Source organism: Ursus maritimus, unplaced genomic scaffold, assembly GCF_017311325.1.
Source record: "Ursus maritimus isolate PB19 unplaced genomic scaffold, ASM1731132v1 scaffold_1, whole genome shotgun sequence".
Classification (NCBI taxonomy): domain Eukaryota; kingdom Metazoa; phylum Chordata; class Mammalia; order Carnivora; family Ursidae; genus Ursus; species Ursus maritimus.
Genome location: NW_024423343.1, coordinates 62,704,747 through 62,725,147, shown reverse-complemented (window position 1 = coordinate 62,725,147; position 20,401 = coordinate 62,704,747). Strand labels below are relative to the sequence as shown.

The following is a 20,401-nucleotide window of genomic DNA, read 5'->3' as shown; positions in this document are numbered from 1 at the left end:
CGATGAACACCATTGAAATTGGAAGGAGTATTAGAAATTTTTATCAACAGCTATATGCCAATAAACTAAGCAATCTGGAAGAGATGGAATCCTTCCTGGAAACCTATAAACTACCAAGATTGAAACCGGAAGAAATTGATTTCTTAAACAGGCCAATTAATTATGAAGAGATTGACAGAGCAATAAACAACCTTCCAAATAACAAAACTCCAGGCCCGGACAGTTTTCCTGGGGAATTCTACCAAATATTCAAAGAAGAAATAATACCTCTTCTCCTAAAGCTATTTCAAAAAATAGCAACAGAAGGAAAGCTACCAAACTCATTCTATGAGGCCAATATTACCTTGATCCCCAAACCAGGCAAAGACCCCCTCAAAAAGGAGAATTACAGACCGATCTCCCTAATGAATATGGACGCCAAATCCTCAACAAGATACTTGCTAATAGAATCCAACAGTACATTAAAAGGATTATCCATCATGATCAAGTGGGATTCATACCTGGGATGCAAGCGTGGTTCAATATTCACAAATCAATCAGCGTGATACATCATATCAACAAGAAAAGACTCAGGAACCATATGATCCTCTCAATCGATGCCAAAAAAGCATTTGACAAAATACAGCATCCTTTCCTGATTAAAACCCTTCAGAGTGTAGGAATAGAAGGTACATTTCTCAATCTCATAAAAGCCATCTATGAAAAGCCTACTGCAAATATTATTCTCAATGGGGAAAAGCTGGAAGCCTTTCCCTTAAGATCAGGAACACGAGAAGGATACCCACTCTTGCCACTATTATTCAACATAGTACTAGAAGTCCTTGCAACAGCAATCAGACGACAAAAAGGGATCAAAGGTATTCAAATCGGCAAAGAAGAAGTCAAAATGTCCTTCTTCGCAGATGACATGATACTCTATATGGAAAACCCAAAAGAAGCCACTCCCAAACTATTAGAAGTTATAGAGCAATTCAGTAACGTGGCAGGATACAAAAATCAATGCTCAGAAATCAGTTGCATTTCTATACACGAATAACGAGACCAAAGAGGAGAAATTAGGGAATCCATCCCATTTACAATAGCACCAAAAACCATACGTTACCTTGGAATTAACTTAATCAGAGACGTAAAGGACCTATATTCTAGAAACTATAATTCATTCTTGAAAGACATTGAGGAAGACATAAAAAGATGGAAAGATATTCCATGCTCATGGATCGGAAGAATTAACATAGTTAAAATGTCCATGCTACCCAGAGCAATCTACACTTTCAATGCTATCCCGATCAAAATACCAAGGACATTTTTCAAAGAACTGGAACAAACAGTCCTTAAATTTGTATGGAAACAGAAAAGGCCCCGAATCTCCAAGGAACTGTTGAAAAGGAAAAACAAAGCTGGGGGCATCACAATGCCGGATTTCGAGCTGTACTACAAAGCTGTGATCACAAAGACAGCATGGTACTGGCACAAAAACAGACACATAGACCAATGGAACAGAATAGAGAGCCCAGAAATGGACCCTCGGCTCTTTGGGCAACTAATATTTGATAAAGCAGGAAAAAACATCCGGTGGGAAAAAGACAGTCTCTTCAATAAATGGTGCTGGGAAAATTGGACAGCTACATGCAAAAGAATGAAACTTGACCACTCTCTCACACCATACACAAAAATAAACTCCAAATGGATGAAAGACCTCGATGTGAGACAGGAATCCATCAAAATTCTAGAGGAGAACATAGGCAGCAACCTCTACGACATCGGCCAAAGCAACCTTTTTCATGACACATCCCCAAAGGCAAGAGAAACAAAAGATAAAATGAATTTATGGGACTTCATCAAGATTAAAAGTTTCTGCACACCCAAGGAAACAGTCAGAAAAACTAAGAGGCAGCCCACGGAATGGGAGAAGATATTTGCAAATGACACTACAGATAAAGGACTGGTATCCAAGATCTACAAAGAACTTCTCAAACTCAATACACGAGAAACAAATAAACAAATCAAAAAATGGGCAGAAGATATGAACAGACACTTTTCCAATGAAGACATACAAATGGCTAACAGACACATGAAAAAATGTTCAAAATCATTAGCCATCAAGGAAATTCAAATCAAAACCACACTGAGATACCACCTTACACCAGTTAGAGTGGCAAAAATTGACAAGGCAAGAAACAACAATTGTTGGAGAGGATGTGGAGAAAGGGGATCCCTCCTACATTGTTGGTGGGAATGCAAGTTGGTACAGCCACTCTGGAAAACAGTGTGGAGGTCCCTTAAAAAGTTAAAAATTGAGCTACCCTATGATCCAGCCATTGCACTACTGGGTATTTACCCCAAAGATACAGACGTAGTGAAGAGAAGGGCCATATGCACCCCAATGTTCATAGCAGCAATGTCCACAATAGCTAAATCGTGGAAGGAGCCGAGATGCCCTTCAACAGATGACTGGATTAAGAAGTTGTGGTCCATATACACAATGGAATATTACTCAGCTATCAGAAAGAACGAGTTCTCAACATTTGCTACAACATGGACAGCACTGGAGGAGATAATGCTAAGTGAAATAAGTCAAGCAGAGAAAGACAACTATCATATGATTTCTCTCATCTATGGAACATAAGAACTAGAATGATCAGTAGGGTGCATGGTGTTATACGCAACTAATGAATCATTGAACTTTACATCGGAAACCGGGGATGTACTGTATGGTGACTAACATAATATAATAAAAAAAACATTAAAATAAAAAAGTAAAATAAAATAAAGCCTCAAAAATGCTTGGGATGCCTGGGTGGCTCCGACGGGTTAAGCATCTGCCTTTGGCTCAGGTCATGATCCTGGTCCCGGGATTGAGTCCACATCGGGCTCCCTGCTCAGTAGGGAGTCTGCTTCTCCCTCTCATTCTCCCTCTGTTCTCTCCCTCCCTCTCTCTTTCTCTCTCAAGTGAAAAAATAAAATCTTTAAAAAATAAAAATAAAGCCTCAAAATTTCTTGACATAGTGAGGTCATAAAATATTTCCTTGGCTATTTTAATATAAAGCCTTTGACACTGAGATATGCAAGTCTATTATATTTTTCCCTGTGAATGAAAACGTTTTCCATTGTGCTGACTTGTCTCTGTGTAATCAACATGCAGTAAAACAGAAGTAGGGCTGGCTTGCATGCTTCACTTACCAACTAAACAACATAGTGTACCTACCCCTAAAATCACCAGGTCAACAGCCAGTATACTAGCAGACTGCAAACAAAATACTGAAATACTACAATACTTAGCATTGTAGACAGACATTCAGAGAAGTGGATTTAAAATATCAATCCTGTTATGAGATATTATCCCACTGTTAAATACACACTAAAGGTTACTGAATATAAAGTATGCATGCAGCCAACCTCCATAGTAATGCAACATTAAAAAAAAAGATTGCTGTATGAAAACACTTTAGGTTTATCTTGCACTATAGTTACAAAGACTAAGGCAGGCTTTCAGAACAAAGACTAATTTTTTTAAGAAAGGAAAAAAGCTTTACAAACTTAATTTCTAGAAAGTAATTATCAAGCTGCATGGTAGCATAAAGTCCTATTGATCGAAATTTCTCTTTCTGTATGAACTTCACAGACTTGCATGACTTGGCATCAGTAAAAGCTAATGATGATTCATGCTATTAGCTTCAGCAGCCACAGTCCCTAGGAACTCAGCTTTGACCTTTTATTAGCACTTTTCTCCCAAGCAGATAGGCCTCTTCTCCAGGCACACTTCCTAATCACCTTAAAACACCTGGAGAATTTGTTAAAAGCCTGACGGGAGGGACTGGGATGCTAAGGGAAAATGAAGATTCAGTGTAAGGAGAGGACACATTCTATTGTGTAATCTGACCAGAAGCCCTGGGAAATCCTGGAAAATAAAATTACATGTTAAGATTTCATTTATGTAAACTTAGTCATAATCACAAGAACCTTGTTACATGTTACCAGTTGGTTTCAGCTGTTAGTAGCAACCCACTCCTCCCCCCTAAAAAAATTTCCATGCAACATTTTTACATTCATTTTTTCCTTGATCAAACATTTATTGAGCTCCTAGCACTATACTAGGCACCTAAATAGCATTCTGTTGTGGTAATGTAGAAGTCATTAATTTTTTAAAATTAATTTTTCAGTGTCCTTTGCTTTAAGTGGCTTCTGAAAGAAACATTGATTAATGAAGCTCTGGAGAACTGCTATGCAAATAACTTGAAAACTCAACTCCTTCTCTCCTTCTTATTCTTCCCAGCTCCTCCCTCACCCATTGCTTCTCCATCTCCCACCCACCCCCACCCCCCACCCCATGTTCATACACACGTGCATATGTCTCCTTTCCACTTTTCTACTGCATGATGGGTCAATGTAATTGCAGCTGCTTTTTAGTGATTAAGGCTAAAAGGGAAAAAGGAAACTCGTTATTAAAAGGGGTTGGAAACAAACTGAGGGTTGCTGGAGGGGAGGTGGATGGGGGGATGGGGTAACTGGGTGATGGACATTAGGTGGGCACATGATGTGATGAACACTGGGTGTTATACGCAACTGGTGAATCATTAAACACTACATCTGAAGCTAATGGTTTATTATGTGTTGGCTAATGGAATTTAAATTTAAAAAAAGATGTTGGATTCTCTTATTCAAGCAAATAACCTACTTCGAAATCATAATAATTGAAGACGGACTCTAGTTCTATTTCAAAATACTGAACTTAAAATCACATTAACTTTTTTCTAATGTAATAGAAATATATTCACCTGAATTACCCCTTCCCCATTCTGTGTGGATGAAATGGTTTTCATTCTAACCAGCCGATCATAACTGTCCTTTTAAAAGAAACCAAAGATCTCAATTAATCCATGATCTCTTGTCAATACTTATAGTCAAGTTGATACATTGAACTTTCAGTCTTTTAACAAACTTTTATTTTCTTGGATTCCGTGATACCAAATTATTTTTTATTGTCTTCCTAGATTTCAGATTATATTTTGCCACCACCAACCCCCCAAAAAAAGAGAGAAAGAAAATCCTTACTTTCTCTTATTAGTGGTCCCCTAGGCTTGTTGATTTGTCTACATTTTATCCTTGAATATCTTTTTTACATTTTCTTCGTTTCAATGACACATCTTCTACTGATAACTCCCAAATCTCAGGAGAACGGTATGATATGGCGGGAGGAGTATTGGGTTAGGTATGTGAACATTTGCTTGGTTTGGAGTCCTATTCCTATAAAATTTTCATGAGTGACTTTATTCCACTTATGTGTGTGTGCGCGCGCGTGTGTGTGTGTGTGTGTGAGAGAGAGAGAGAGAGAACACGCTGGTCCTGGTATAAAGTATATTTTTAAAAAATACTTGTGATGAACTAAATAGAATCCAATTCCATTCTGGTGGGTTTGTGTCTTGATTTTGCTTCATTCTTCTAACACAAAAGACTTAAATAGTAATCTTTTAACATAAGCATGAACCATGTCCATTGTTATTGATGTCTCATAATTTCAGATATGAAAACAGGCTTTATGTGGTTTAAGTTATCTAATTAATCATATTATTTGGGGAAATAGCTTTATCCCAGGCTCAACTGACCTCCAATATTAAATGAAATGGGCTGTCCTTCATTTAAATTAAGATGCCAGGCTTTAAATGTGCACATTTCAACCATATTGGAAGTGGCATAGTGAAAGAACCATGGGAAAAACATTTCTGCTGGACAACATCAACAAATAAATGAATGTACCTGATAGTCAATGTATCACAAAATTGGTAAAAGAACCTCTTTGGAACTTATTATGTTTCTCTGTAGAAGTGGGTATCCCATATGCATGATGACTAGGCCATCGCGAGAATCAAACTCAGCCCCATTGGAGAGAGGGGAGTAGCATCATTAAAATCCAGTGCTCTACCTTTTGGGGTGGGCTTTTTGCCGCAAGCCACACTGTGGCTCGCAGTTCCAATTATAAATTAATCCTCACATCTGGGAAAAGCAGCTATAGGGTTGATTTTGTTGTTCATCTTTGTTTTACAGATATGGAATGCTGGGAAAGTTTAAGTGACTTGCAATTACCCAGTCATAACCAGAGCTGGAACTAGACTGGTTTATTTCCTTTTTATTCAATTTTCTGCCTGCTAGATCTAGCTTTTGTCAGAACTGACTCCAATGAAGTATTCAGTTTCTATTATCGATAAATACAAATTTTAGCACCTATTAATAAAAATTATATTATGTATTTTTCAAGATTAGGTAATTGGTTATTGATTTAAGGAGTGCCCAAACAAATTTCTTCCCCCACTACCCACTAACAAGATGAGTGAGTTCTCTCATTGCATGGGGAGAAAAACAGACATGTGTAAGTAGGCAAAAAAAAAAAAAAAAAGTAAATATCAGTTATTTAATTCAACATAATTAGCTAATTAAATAATCACATAATTAAATAATACTAGACTATCTACCCAACCCATCCCATGAAATTTATAGTAATACATAAGCTAGCATCAGCATGCATTCTTTTAGCAACTTTAAAAAGATTTTCTTAATTTTTCCTTATTGATTTGAAATATTTCATGTTTTTCACTGTTAGGAGGTTGTTAATTGTGCAGGTTTGTTTTGCTCAGAGCTGCTTATTCATAGCACAAGTGATATGAGATATTACTTTTATATCTGCATGTGTGCTGTTGATTTTGACTTTTTTGCTTCTGTAAGATAGTCATTTCATTATCTCAATCACTAAGGAATATGGTATGTAGAACTCATATTTTCAGGATTAATTTTGCAAAATACCAGATAACATGAAAAAATAGTATATCTGAAAAATAATATACTTGTTAGGGCAGGGAGAAGTGGCTAGAAAAATTAGGTAAATATCTGTATATGCACATCTCAGAGTTTCTAAGTAACATACCATGTTTCTAGAGTTTGATAACATCTTCATATCTAACTTCTTTAGTCAAGGTTAATCTTTTGAAGATAATTCTTTTTTTTAATAATATTTTTTATTATATTATGTTAGTTACCATACAGTGCATCCCTAGTTTTTGATGTAAAGTTCCATGATTCGTTACTTGCATATAACACCCAGTGTACCATGCAATATGTGCCCTCCTTCATACCCATCACCAGCCTATTCCATTCCCCTACCCCTCTCCCCTCTGAAGCCCTCAGTTTGTTTCCCAGAGTCCATAGTCTCTCATGGTTCATTCCCTTCTGTTTACCCCCCCTTTCTTCTTCCCTTTCTTCTCCTACTGATCTGCTTGAAGATAATTCTTAACTTATCTTCTATCAGAGACCTAAATGGTCATTATGTTATAATTTTCCAATTTTAAGTTTTAATACTTCTACTTTTTTCAAATATTGACTCTTTTCCCCATGAAGTATGAATTAAACATTTATTTATTTCTTTTTCTACCAGACTTAAACTCCATTGCATTATTGATCACCTCATGCACTAGATAAGGGTATTGATTGCAAGTCACACAATAGTAGCAAAAATAAATAATAAACAATAATTATTAAAAAAACCTAAATGACAAGTAAAAACTTTCTCTTGATTAAAAATTCAGAGTGATGCGTAATATTTCTAGTCTTAGCCTAAAAAAACCCTTATCACTACCTCTTTTAGTACAGTTCATTCCTTAAGAAGAAATGTTCTAGCTCCCAAACTAGATTGGTCAAATGACTGAAGGTGGGGGGAAGGGGCATAAGAAAACTGGGAAGAATGGTGCTCATGTGCATACATTTTTGTTATACTGAAAGAAGGCAATATACAACTCTACTCTGCAATCAAACTTTCCTTACAATGCTCATAAAATTTAGGCAGGGTTTATTTTAGGTACCACAGGATGCATGGAGTTATCTTAAAAGGAAGGTAAATGAAGAAAGGAATGATTATTGCCCCCAAAAATCACTTAAAATATAATTTGAAACAGCAGCAGCCTAGCTAATACATACTGATTCCAACTATTTGTCAGACAATCATGTAGCTGATTCATGCATTTGGTTTTTGACCTTCACAACAACCTTGTAAGAGAGAAGAAAACAGAAAAGATCACTTGGGGAAAGACCCACACCTATTAAAGTCTTCATGTAGAACTTAGTTTGTTTATTTATTTATTTATTTATTTATTTATTTATTTATTTATTTATTTAATGCAACATGGATTATAGGCTTAGAACCCTGGACCATTCTGATGTATTTGCACTGAAGAGACTTAAATGCTTCACAAAGAAAGATCATTACAGTTTTGGGGAGAGAGTGGTGTGGAAAAAGTTTGCCACCTTCGTTTTCTTTTTCTTGCCTTGCTAAATCTAAATGACATCTCTTATCTGGTGTTTGTGTCACACACACACACCCCTACTGTATCATTCAGAAGTGATTTTCCAAAGAAAAAGGAGGAAAAAAAAAAAGCAAACCAAATAGACTGCTTAAACTGTCTTTCTGCATTGCTTCCGGAGGCGTTTTGTTTTGCTGAGTGGAGTGAAGGTGGGAGAGTTTATTTGGAGGGAAGGTAAGGAAGGTCCACTCTACCTACAACTTTGAGAACATTTCTTCCATGCGCCTCTTTGAGAGCTCAGGCACACTTCTGGGCTGATTACTACGAGGAGCGGCTCGGAGTCTCAGGAGTACCACTCTTCCGCTACCAAAGCTGCCAAAGGGAGAAGGACGGGGGCGCTGTCTGGTGACTGTTCGCATGATTCCTTCAAGGCGGCGACCACCTCCAGGGATCCGTTCTTCCACATCGCCGGTCGTACTTGGGACCCACGACCGCTACACAGGGCGGCCAAGACGCTGAACCGCCGGGCCGAGGCTCTGGGGACAGAGTCACCCCGGGGCGCCCTTTGTAGCCAAACCGCCGGCTCCTGGCAGTCAGAAAACGCCCCCAGGCCCACCTCGGCGGGCCCGGCTGTCTCGCCGCACCTAGGGCTCCCGAGCCAGGCGTCCCCCACCCCGCGCGGCTCCCGCGCCTCCCCCATCCCCTACCCCAGCAGCAACGCCGCCGCTCCCGGAAACAAGCCTGCTGAGCAAAGGCGGAGGAAAACCTTGGGCCTTCCGCTCTGATTGGTCTCCCCCCGCTGCGCGGGGCGAGGCAGCGATTGGCTGCCGGGCGTTGTCAGTCGCCGAGGCCAGAGCCTTCGCCGGGGAAGCGCAGCCGGGCTCGGGTGCTCCGGCTGCCGCCGCGGCTGCTCGAGCTGGTGCAGCTGGGCGAGCTCGTGCGGGCGCCGCCGCCGCCTCCGCTGCTGCCCACCCCGCCGCGCCGCCGGCGCTCCCAGTCTTGCTGGCGGCCGCCGGGGAGGGGCGGCCGAGAGAAGAGCACGAGGAGGCGGAGGCGGCGGAGAAGTGATGCTGGCGCGGGGGAGCCGGACAGCGGCAGCGGAGCGGCAGCATCTCCGGGACCCCGGCTGCAGCGTCCCTGTGGCCCGCGGACCAGCTGAGCGGCGGGAGACCGCGCGCCCCGCGGGTAAGATCCGGCCCGGCGGCGCCCGCGCGCCCCCGGGACCGCCGGTGTTGTCTTGGGGGTTACGAGGCTTGTTGTGCCCGGGGCATCCTGACAACGGTGTTTGGGACCCGGACAGAGAGTCCGGACGCACGGCTAGGCTGATGCCCGCGCCGGTGCCACTCCTGTTCGTGCGTTCTCCCCTCGGCGCTGCCAGACTTTGATAGCACGGGGATGGCATTGTGTGTGTATAAGCGTGTGTGGGCGCGCGGCTGGGGCACTTCGCAGGGAGCACGGTGGGTCCCCTCTGACGTGAACCGGCGTCCTTCAGGGATTCAGGCTGGGATGGAGTGAATAGGTTTGCCTCCTAGCTCAGCGGGAGGGAGAGCACACGGAAAGCACGGGGAAGCCTACCGTGGCTCGTAAAGAGCAGGGCAAATTGAACTTTACTGCCTTAATGAAAAGAGGAAGCTGTGTATCCAGCGCGCCAGGGGACAGGCGCATTCACCGAGGCTCCCCAAAGTCCCACTTTGCGCCGGGGACTTCAGAAAGGAGAGGGGAGGAAGGGAGGGGAAAGTAACGGTTAGTCCGCCTCGCTGAAGAAAAGGAGGAGTGCAACTAGGCTTGGGGAGTGGCGGCTTTTTGTCTGACGCTCCGTGAGGGGAGCTCGCTACACTTTTCGGGAGCGCAGATTTGGGGGTGGAGAGAGTCCCGCTTCGAGGGGCTGTCAGAGGCCATTCCTGGCCCGCGCCGGCGTGGGGCACGGGTGTCGGCGACCAGACCTCGGGGCCGAAGCGGGGCGGGGCTCGAGTGTGCGTCCAGGTGCAGCTACTGCCTCCCGGGGCAGCCTTGGCCCGGGTACCTTCCGGGTTCGGGACCCTGCCTGCAGCGCGGAGGCAGCTGCGGACTGCCGGCAGCTCTGTTCTCCGAGAAAGTTCCGGCCCGCGGGGGTCCAGGAGGCCCGACCTAGAGCACGTTGACCACAAAGTGTAACCAGGTTTACGTACCCAGCTTCCTCCAGTGCCGACGCTGCTTTTATTTTATATTAAATTATTTTCCCTGTAAAGCCATTGGGAGTTGGACGCGCGCTGCAAACCTTTCTGCAGAAGGCGGATTTTATGCGCTGCTGTAAATGGATGGGGCTGCCGGGTGAAGTCCGAATCTCCGTAGCTCAGTATAGTGGTTTCTCCATCCCTCTTCAGGACGCACAAACTTACTCTTGGCGATTGTTTTGTATGTGGCCTGTGTCTCCTTAAGAGTCTCTGCTAGGGAAAGTTCCTGAAATACCTCAGCACTAACGAACTGTTCCCACTCTGGCGCAGATGGAGAGAGGCTGTGGTCTTTTAAAGAGGCGATGGGGTTGCAGCGGGGAATGGAAGTGAAGAGGGCAGCTCCCAGCTTGCCAGCTAGAATCTTTGGAAACACATAAATGGCTCAATACAGGGAGCCGGATCTTGAACTGAGAACAGCACTTTCCCTGTTATGTAGCTCCTTAATCTCTTTCCGTGGAGGAATCTTTCACCCCCAAACACAGCACAACACAACAAAATAAAACCCAAACCCAAACAGCAGAAACCACTTTGGTCAGGCTCTTTTCTGATTTGGTAAAGCAGAAAAAATGGAAGTGAGACACCTAATCGAAATCCAGTACGAAAAAAAACCCAAAAACCCAAAAAACCAAACCCCCCCCAAACCAGGAGGGAGCTGTCCAAAATGTCAGCATTTTTCCCGTTTTTAATTGTAAAGCTTCCATTTTCTCCCAATTTTGTAACGTAAATTATTCTGTAGCAGAAGAATAACTTATTGGTAAACTAGCAGTGATGTTAGTTTTGTGTCCAAGGATGGTTGAACATTTTTCATCACTTAATTCATGAACTGTAAATGGAATTTTTAATACTCTTTTAGTTGAACACTTACACGATGCGTTTGGGCTAGTAGAAAATTGGTAGTAAATGTTTTGTCCTTAGTAGTCATCACATGTGGCTTAAAAGTCGAGTTTTCTGATATAATTAAAGAGAGTATAGCTTGTGGTTGTTATGTTTCAAAAGAAAATTTACCTGCTGCCGGGTGATTAACTTAATGTTGCAATATTTTAGTCGTTGTAATGTTCAGGACTTTACTAAGATTATTAAACACATTAAGCAGTCGGTTTTAGTTTTGTGTTCCATTTATGCAATGCTATGAGTTGGTAAAACAGTTTTCCCCCATGGGTTGATATGGGGGAAGTAGGATTAAAATGTGTTATGAATAATTAATCAATACTTTAAAAATAAGATTAAATTAAAATCAAGCTATCAGTATTAAAAAGTGGAACTTTTAAGGAAAATTTTAACTACTTAGCTAAGAAGGCAGTTTTTCACATTGCTGTAAAATAATAGCTTGTAAATCCACTGTATTATGTATTGGGGTAAGCTTCGAGTCTTTAAACAGAAACAGAGCTTTTGTACTCATTTTAAGGAGTGTATGAGTATTTTTAACCAGGGGAACTTTTACTTGGGGAGGTTTTTGTTTTTTTTTTTTTCTCCCAAATAAAAACATTTTTAAAACCATGAGCAGAATATAATCAAATGTAGAGAAATGCATCAAAGAACATAATTTTTTAAAAAAATGTTTTATTTATTTATTCAACAGAGAGAGAGGGAGCACAAGCAGGGGGAGTGGAGAAGGGAGAAGCAGGCTTCCCGATGAGCAAGGAGCCCGACATGGGGCTGGATCCCAGGACCCAGGGATCATGACCTGAGTGGATGGCAGATGCTTAAGGACTAAGCCAGCTAGGTGCCCCAAAGAACATAAATATTAGGATAAAACAATAAGGTCTCTGACTGAAAGCAGATATGATGCAGGATGTGTGTGTGGTGGAGGAGCACAAGCTTAAAGGAGGTAATAGATAGCGCTAGCCACTTAGTTTATACAGGCAATTCAAGTTCTGCCAGTTCTGCAAATTCACTTCAGTTTTGACTTGTTTTGCTGCAGGGCAGCCCATGAGCTCAGGCTGCCATATTTTCTACATGGATTTTAGTAAATGTCAAATTGTCAAGTCTCTAGGCCACTAAATTCACTTTTGGACCTATACCAGATTTTAATTTCAACACTGCATAGCTTTTCTAAAAAGATCACATTTACTATAAACAGTGCAAAAATATCATGATCTTATTAAATAAACATTTAATTTGTCAAATAGCCATGATTAGAGTTTCTACATTATTAGTAAGGTAGCGAGGTTTATTTAATTTTATTAATGATCATTTGTTTTCATTTAAGTAATGACAAAATCAGTTTTTAATTGAAAACTAACACATTTAGGGGAATGGAAAATCTCAGCCAGTTTAATATATCAGAAATTCATTACATTATCTCTCTGTCTGTCTCACACATACATACACACATATACACAAATATACTGGAAAGTCTCTCAGGGCGAATGTAACCACCCTGCATTGGAAACAAATTCACCAACCCATCCTGAATGACGAAAGTACTTTATACGGCAAAAGTTCATCCTCTTAAGTAATCCATTACTAATTAATTATGATTCTGGTTTATTCATGTAAAATTAACAAGTTCTACTGTGTTTCTGTGATGTGCAGGACACTGTTGTAGTTGCTTTGACTATATCCGAGAATAAATCAAACAGAGACCCTTGCCCTCATGAAGCTTATATTTTATTGGGGTGAAATAGATCATAAACAAAAAACATAAGAAGTAAAAAATATATGGAATATTTATCTCTCCTACTGACCTATTTTTTTCTGAATTTCCATCCCATGGCCCCATCTCTTTGCATCTCATTTTCTTTCCAAGTAATATACACCTACCCACACACCCACACAAATATACTCAAATTAATCTAAGAACTGGAAAGTAATCATGGTGATAATCTAATACATGTCGCTCATGAAGCGATATTTCTGAACAATAACAGCATATCTAAGATGAGGGTTAAAGGTAAGAGGGAGATTCAAAGATGATTAAGCAATGAAATAACAGAATATCTGCCTTTAAAAATTCTTCAAAATCAAATTATATTTTTCGAAGGAACTAAAATGGGAAACATTATCCTTTAACAAATTTCTTTCAAATTAACAGCATCTTAAAAGGCATTTGTGACTATCCAAGGTCAAATCTACATAACCTCATTTAAAGGGGATGAGTGAATTAGAAATAGTAAGGAAAGACTCAAAAGCATACTTTTAATGAGACATTTTCTGCTTCTTCCACATCGAGAGTGACATATTCATGTACCTCTGTGAAAGTTGACAAAAATCCTAGCATCTGAGGTCAAAGTTTCCCTAAAGTTGATGCATCAGAAAAAAAGACTCATGATCCAATTCTCTAATATAAAAAAAAAAAGAAAGCCAGAATACTTCAAAAATTTCAAAATAACTTTGAACTTTAATTCAAAATCAATTTGGTTTTCCAGTCAGTGCAATTACAGATAAAACATTGTGATAATTTCCCAGGTTCTATTATGCATAAAACAGTGTATAGTTATAATTCCAGTTTCACTTTCTGTGCTTTCCATGTAATTATTTTCTTTAGGGTCTTGAGCTTACAACTCCAGAGATCTGTTTAGTTGTTGTTGTTGTTGTTGTTTTACCCTCATGTGAAGAAAATCAAGAATCTAGCTTGACTTTCAAAAATTGGTTTGTGAACAATATTTTCGTATTAGAGGAAAGCTGAAATTATACGCCCAAGAAGCCATGCTATATGATGAACTAATGCCAACTTAGTCACAAGTTCTATTATGACAAGATATTAGCACTAACACAATACTAACAGTCATTTTGAGTGGATTTTCATCATTTAAGAAAAATCTTCAAGATTGCTGCTGTAAAATCCAGTTTTAGGAGATGGGGAAAAGTCTTTTGATAATACTATCTCAATATTTTATTTATTTAGATTCAAGAATGTATTTACTACCAACTGAAACCTTTACCTTTTTAGCCTGGTTTTTCTTTGTTCTGCTCCAAATGCAAAACTTTAGGAAATCAGTGTTGTAAAAAAGCAAGTAAACCAACTAGCAATTATCATACCTTACACACAAAGTCAGCTAGCTGATTATGAAAATGTTGGATGAGAGCTAAGTAGGAATCGGATATTTAGACCTGGGAAGACTCCAGGTAATTAGTCCAACCTTCCCTATGTGTAAGGGAAGAACTATACTCCAGGAAGTTGATAATGGCCCAAAGTCAGTTGAAAGTAGAGCCAGATCTAGAAACACTGCTTGTCAACTACTAAATGTGTAAGTGTGTTAACTCCATTCCAGTTGCCCATTAAACAGTTCTACATTTTGTAAAATAGTAAGGTTAAGAAGAAATGACTACATCTACCAATTTGTATATCTAAGTATTTTAATATCTGACATAATACTACATTGTATTAATATTATGTTGGGATCAAGAAAATGATAAATTGGGATGCATTTAGAGATGTCATCCAAGATTTATAGGGCTAGAGGTAAGTTTGCATGTAAAATACTTGTACTTAATTCAGCTGTTTTGTCTATAGAATTCCTTTTAAATATTTATGTCTCTAACATAAGATTTTTTATTTATTATTATTATTTCCAAAGGTCTGTGGGCTTCAAAGTAATCAATAGGTAAACTTCAGGGACTGCAAGAAATACCAAAATTGTTTGCAAGCTTTTTGCATTTTTGAATGTTCCATAGTAAGGAAAAAAATTGTTAAGAAAAGCTTAAGGGACGCCTGGGTGGCTCAGTTGTTAAGCATCTGCCTTCAGCTCAAGTCATGATCCCAGGGTCCTGGGATCCAGCCCACATTGGGCTCCCTGCTCAGGGAAAGCCTGCTTCTCCCTCTCCCACTCCCCCTGCTTGTGTTCCCTCTCTCGTTTTTTCTCTCTCTGTCAAATAAATAAAAATCTTAAAAACAAAAACAAAAACAAAAACCCTTAAGAGCTACTGCTTTAAGTTAGCTTAAAACAAAAACAAAAACAAAACACAAAAGCAGGCAGAAAGGGGAAAGTGTATGGATAGGGAGGGGACTTTAAAGAACTACTACTTTTCTGACTCAAGAAGAAAAAGAAAAAGAATAAGAAAACCCTCCTGCTAAATTCCATCAGAAAACAGCTCCCACAGTGGTTGGAGGAGCTACCTCATTGTCCTCAAATGCAAATTTGCAACTGAAGGGATGGTATAATTCATGTAGTTATAAAACTGCCCTTGGTTTTGAGTTATTGCAGTTGCATTTTGTTTGGTCTTTGACTATGAAATATTTTCATGACGTATATAGATGACATCAGGGCTTAATCAGTTCCTCATGGGACAATAAAATTTGTGGGTGATTTCCCCAGGGCTCTTAGCACTCAGTCAGAAACAATTGCCCGATGTAGAGTTTGGCTGTTAACAATTAGTTGTTATTGAAATGCTATTGAAAAATTACACTAAATGTATGCAGTGCACTACGAATAGGCTTTATGACTAGAGCACATGAACTAATAGCTAGATCCTACTCTGCATCTGTCTATGCCAGTCAGGGTGCTGATGAGTTCCCACCATAGCCCATCACTCCTTTAGTTTCTGTGTCAGTAAAACGATGACAGCATTACATACATGCATACACATATATAGACGTTCATATGCCTAGACAATCCAAATTCAGATCCAAAGAGATTATTGCAAAATTCAGAGATTCTAAAGTTCCTCTGGACTAGCAAATAGATTATAACAGCCAAAAAAAAATGTTTAAATGAATAAAGCCTTGAGACAAAGTTGAGCCATCAACTATTAAAAGATATTAAAAATGTCAGTAATTAATTTAGTATATCAACATGCAGACAAATAATAAGAAAGTGAGAGAACCTTAGACACAAACTCTAAGATATGTGAGAATAAAGTATAATATGCAATAATCACAAGTCTGTGGGAAAATAAAAAATGATCAATATGTGGTTCTGGGGAAACTGAGTAATTATCTGTCAAGAATATACACTCCCTGTCTCGTATTGCATTCCAAAATAAATGTCAGATGAAGGAAGAGTTAATATAAAGAAACTCTGAATCAAGTTAGAAGAAAATAGAGACTTCATAAACACAAATATGGTGGGACAAATACAAAGATATGACCTTATCAAATTTTGGTTTTAAGTCAGAAATGCCAAAAGTAAATCAAGGAAACATTTTCAACATAAATTGCTAATAACAGTTTCATATTCACTGTTATAAAAGCTTTCAGTGTTTTCTTCTGTTAGTGGGCTTAACTCAAAATATTGTGATTCCCAGTTTATATCCATTCGCTTCACTACCTGAAAACGTCTTGAAAACGAGGGATATATATCATCATTTTCCCTAGTGTCTTGAACATAATTAGGGAGCAATAGGCATTGTTATTGGCTACTGAAAAATCATAAGTATACCAATAGAAAAGGGGACAAATAAATAATCCACAAAACCCAGAAATAGATAAGGCTAATAAGCATCTAAAATTTTAACTTAATGATAAAAAGTAAAGGAACAAATTTTTAAATGGTAGTACTTTTTGGCTCATCAAAGTAGCAAAGATTACAAGTGAAGGTTGATTTATTTAAAAAGGATTTGATGTAGTTGATGAAGATGAAGGCAAACTGCAGATTCTCCTAAATTTCTGGTAAGGCTCTTCATTGGTGTTTACAGCATTATGATGCCTCCTACAGAAGTTACCTGTGAGTAACTTCAGGAATAAGATCCACACCAAAGGAAGGTATTTTTTTTTAAATTTTATTTATTTATTCGACAGAGATAGAGACAGCCAGCGAGAGAGGGAACACAAGCAGGGGGAGTGGGAGAGGAAGAAGCAGGCTCATAGCAGAGGAGCCTGATGTGGGGCTCGATCCCATAACGCCAGGATCACGCCCTGAGCCGAAGGCAGACGCTTAACCGCTGTGCCACCCAGGTGCCCCCAAAGGAAGGTATTTTGTAGCTTACAAAATCAAAAGAAAAGGAGAGGAAATAGCTACGGAGATACTGGGAGAAGGTGATGAAATCTTTGCCAGGTACCATCACTGGGATGAATCATCATCAGTCCTTTTCTGCCCATGTGTCAGTTTGCTCCAGAACCAAATTCCTGGAATGAGAAGTATGACCTAGCTCAGGTTTCATCCCCACAGTTTAGTCAGTGAATTATTGGGCAGTCCTATCAAGAGCACGTTCAAAGGAAAATCAAGGCTCTGTTACCAGCAGAAGGGAAAAAGGATACTGGGCAGATAAAAAAACAACAGCTTTCCACTGCGTGTATCAAAAGCCTTAAAAATGTTCCCTTTGTTTCAGTAACACCACTTCTAGGAATTAATTCCATGAATTAAATAGAAATACACACAGTGTCATTTAAATGCCGTTTGTAGTAGATTGATAGTAAAAATAATTTATTTGGCCAATAATAGAAGAATGATTAAATTATGGTATATACCATTAAATCATGATTTTGAAAGGTTGATTCAGAAAATGTTGACGGAATAATAGTGAAAAACACAGAATACAAAATTTATTATGCAAGAAGAACTGATGTTTACATATATAAAAAACTAGAATAAGATATTAACATTTGTTTTGGGGGATACTGGGATTATGGGAATTTTACTTTTAAGTTATAGAAAAATATTTTTTTGCCAGGAGCAGGCACTGCTGTAATAATCACATAAAAATCTATACTAAAACAAACAAAAGAATAATTAGAGAAATTCTATTGGTTTTGGGCTTCCAGACAACTATGTTGGAGGCAAAACTTTGGACTGATACACTTAATTCTGAAAGGAAAGGAGCTAATTGTACAATGTTCTTTTTTTCTACATTGTAAGTTACTGTAAGCAAAGTTTGGCTAAGTTTCCTACTTTGAAAGTCAGGAGTCATTTTGGACTTTGCTTTTCAAATCTTTATCTCAATATAATAGAAATGGAAATGTATTTGCATTTTATGGTTCAAATGAAGAATTTTTATTGGCATGACAAGTTAAAAAATAATAAAAATGATTACATGTATTGATATGTGTGTGTTATCTCATCAGTTACCCTGCTAATACTCATTAACTCATGCTTAGATTGAGACAATACGAGCTATTATATCTTAAGAAGATAAATTATTGTCTGGTCCAGCAACTTATTAAGTACAATTAAGTATTCTGTTAAATTTCATTATCATAAGACAGAAAACCATGCTTCCTTATAAACCAGAAAGCAAATGTAGCTGAATGTTTGAATTTTTTTTTTCTTCTTGGTTCATACCTACAGCTCAGAAATTATACATGCTAAGGAACAAAGGGGGCTAGATATAGCAATGGGTGGAATTTTCCTAAAAGTATAAGTGTGCTGTTATTATAATAGATTTTTGAGTAGCAGTTTACTCTGGCATATTGGCTGAACTCTATCAAAATCAAAATGATTTTGATGATCTCATGAATTATGCTTGAACAAACAATGCATAATTAGAAAAGAACAGAAGAGGAAAAAAAATTAGTTGATCATTGGTTCCCTCTAATAGCCATCACCTTCCTGTGGTTCGTGGAGATATGCGATCTGATAGCTAGTTCCATTCCAGGGTGTAGGAAAGGGCCAATTTTGTTGTAATTATTTTCTTTCGTTAAATTAATGTATGTAATTTCCAAGTGGATAATATACACATGGTTCAAAAAATACACAGTAAGGATTCTCTCTCCCCTCTCCTTGTCCTCTACACTCAGTCCTCATGGCCCCCAAATAGGTAACCACTCTTACTTGTTTCTTAGTATCTTTTCAGAGATTGCCAAGCACGTGCAAACACTAAACTTTTAAACTTTCTTTCCTTTTCTCAATTTTTATATAAATGGTAACACTTTATATACATACTTTGCTTTATATACCTACTTTTTAAACTCAACAGTCTTGGGGAACTGTCAAAGTAGATACATAAAGTTTCCTCTAATTAATTTTTAAGCTCCATGGTATTACATTTAATTTATTATTAAACAGCCCCATCCTGATGAACAGTTTCATTTTTTTTCAAATATTCTGGCTAACAACCAATGCTGTCATCAGTCATCTTGTATACATTATTTCCCATGTGTAGAATCTGTAGGACCTAGACGTGGAATCACTGGCTTCAGATATATGTGTATTTGTTTACTTTGAAAATGCATGTGTATTTGTTTTCACGTGTGATTACCTTGCTTTTCTTGTCTTCGGTTGCATGAGTAATAATGCTGAATTAGACTGGACCAAAGACTTCAATTCATGGTAGCTCCCTGGAGACTCCTGCCCAGGTTTACACTTCTCTATCAGCATGCTTTATAGGTATGCAATTTATTGTGAACTAATCTTGTTTGGTGATCTTCCAGCATCTGCTTAACCATCTTGACCACAAAGATAGCTACTAAAATGGGGAGATTTTGTCAAATTGTTCCTTAATTTCAAACATTCTCTTTCCGTATCCTCTGGCCTACTAGACTAATAAATTATATGAGCAATGTGAGCACTCGCTATTCATCTACTAAATGACAATATTAAAAATAATCATGTCCCATGTTGGCAAGGATGCAGTGAATCTGGTGCTTTCAGAAACTGTTCGTTGCAGTTAAAATTGGCACAGCCCTTTTGAAAAGCAATTTGGCAGCATATTGGGGAAAAAATCTACAAAATATTCATACTGTCTGATCCATTAATATTCCTTCTGGGAATCTGTCCTAAGGAAATAGTACAAAATATGGAAAAGGTCTTATGTTTGAAGATGTTGATGAATGTATTATGTAAAATATAAAATCAGAAGCAACTCAAATGGCCAATAATACATGTAGGCATGTACAGTTGAGGATAACATACAACAATTAAAAGTGGATATGAGAATTATAATAAAATGAAATGCATATGCTATAATGTTTCTTGGGGAAAACATGGTACAAAATTACATCTTAGTCCTGCTATAGCTATGTAAAGCCTACACGTGACAGCACGGGAATTATCAATGTGCTATGCAATGGTGGGAACACAGGTGATT

At 38.7% G+C, this 20,401-nt stretch overlaps 1 protein-coding gene across 1 annotated transcript in view; it reads left to right on the top strand.

The window, feature by feature from the left end:
* The first annotated feature begins 9,347 nt into the window (after positions 1-9,347).
* The window catches only part of B3GALT1 (beta-1,3-galactosyltransferase 1), a 515,592-nt gene continuing 504,538 nt past the window's right edge, over positions 9,348-20,401 (top strand). The window contains exon 1 of the mRNA XM_040644261.1: positions 9,348-9,470. The gene's annotated coding sequence lies outside the window, so the exon portion shown is untranslated. The remainder of the gene's footprint in view (positions 9,471-20,401) is intronic.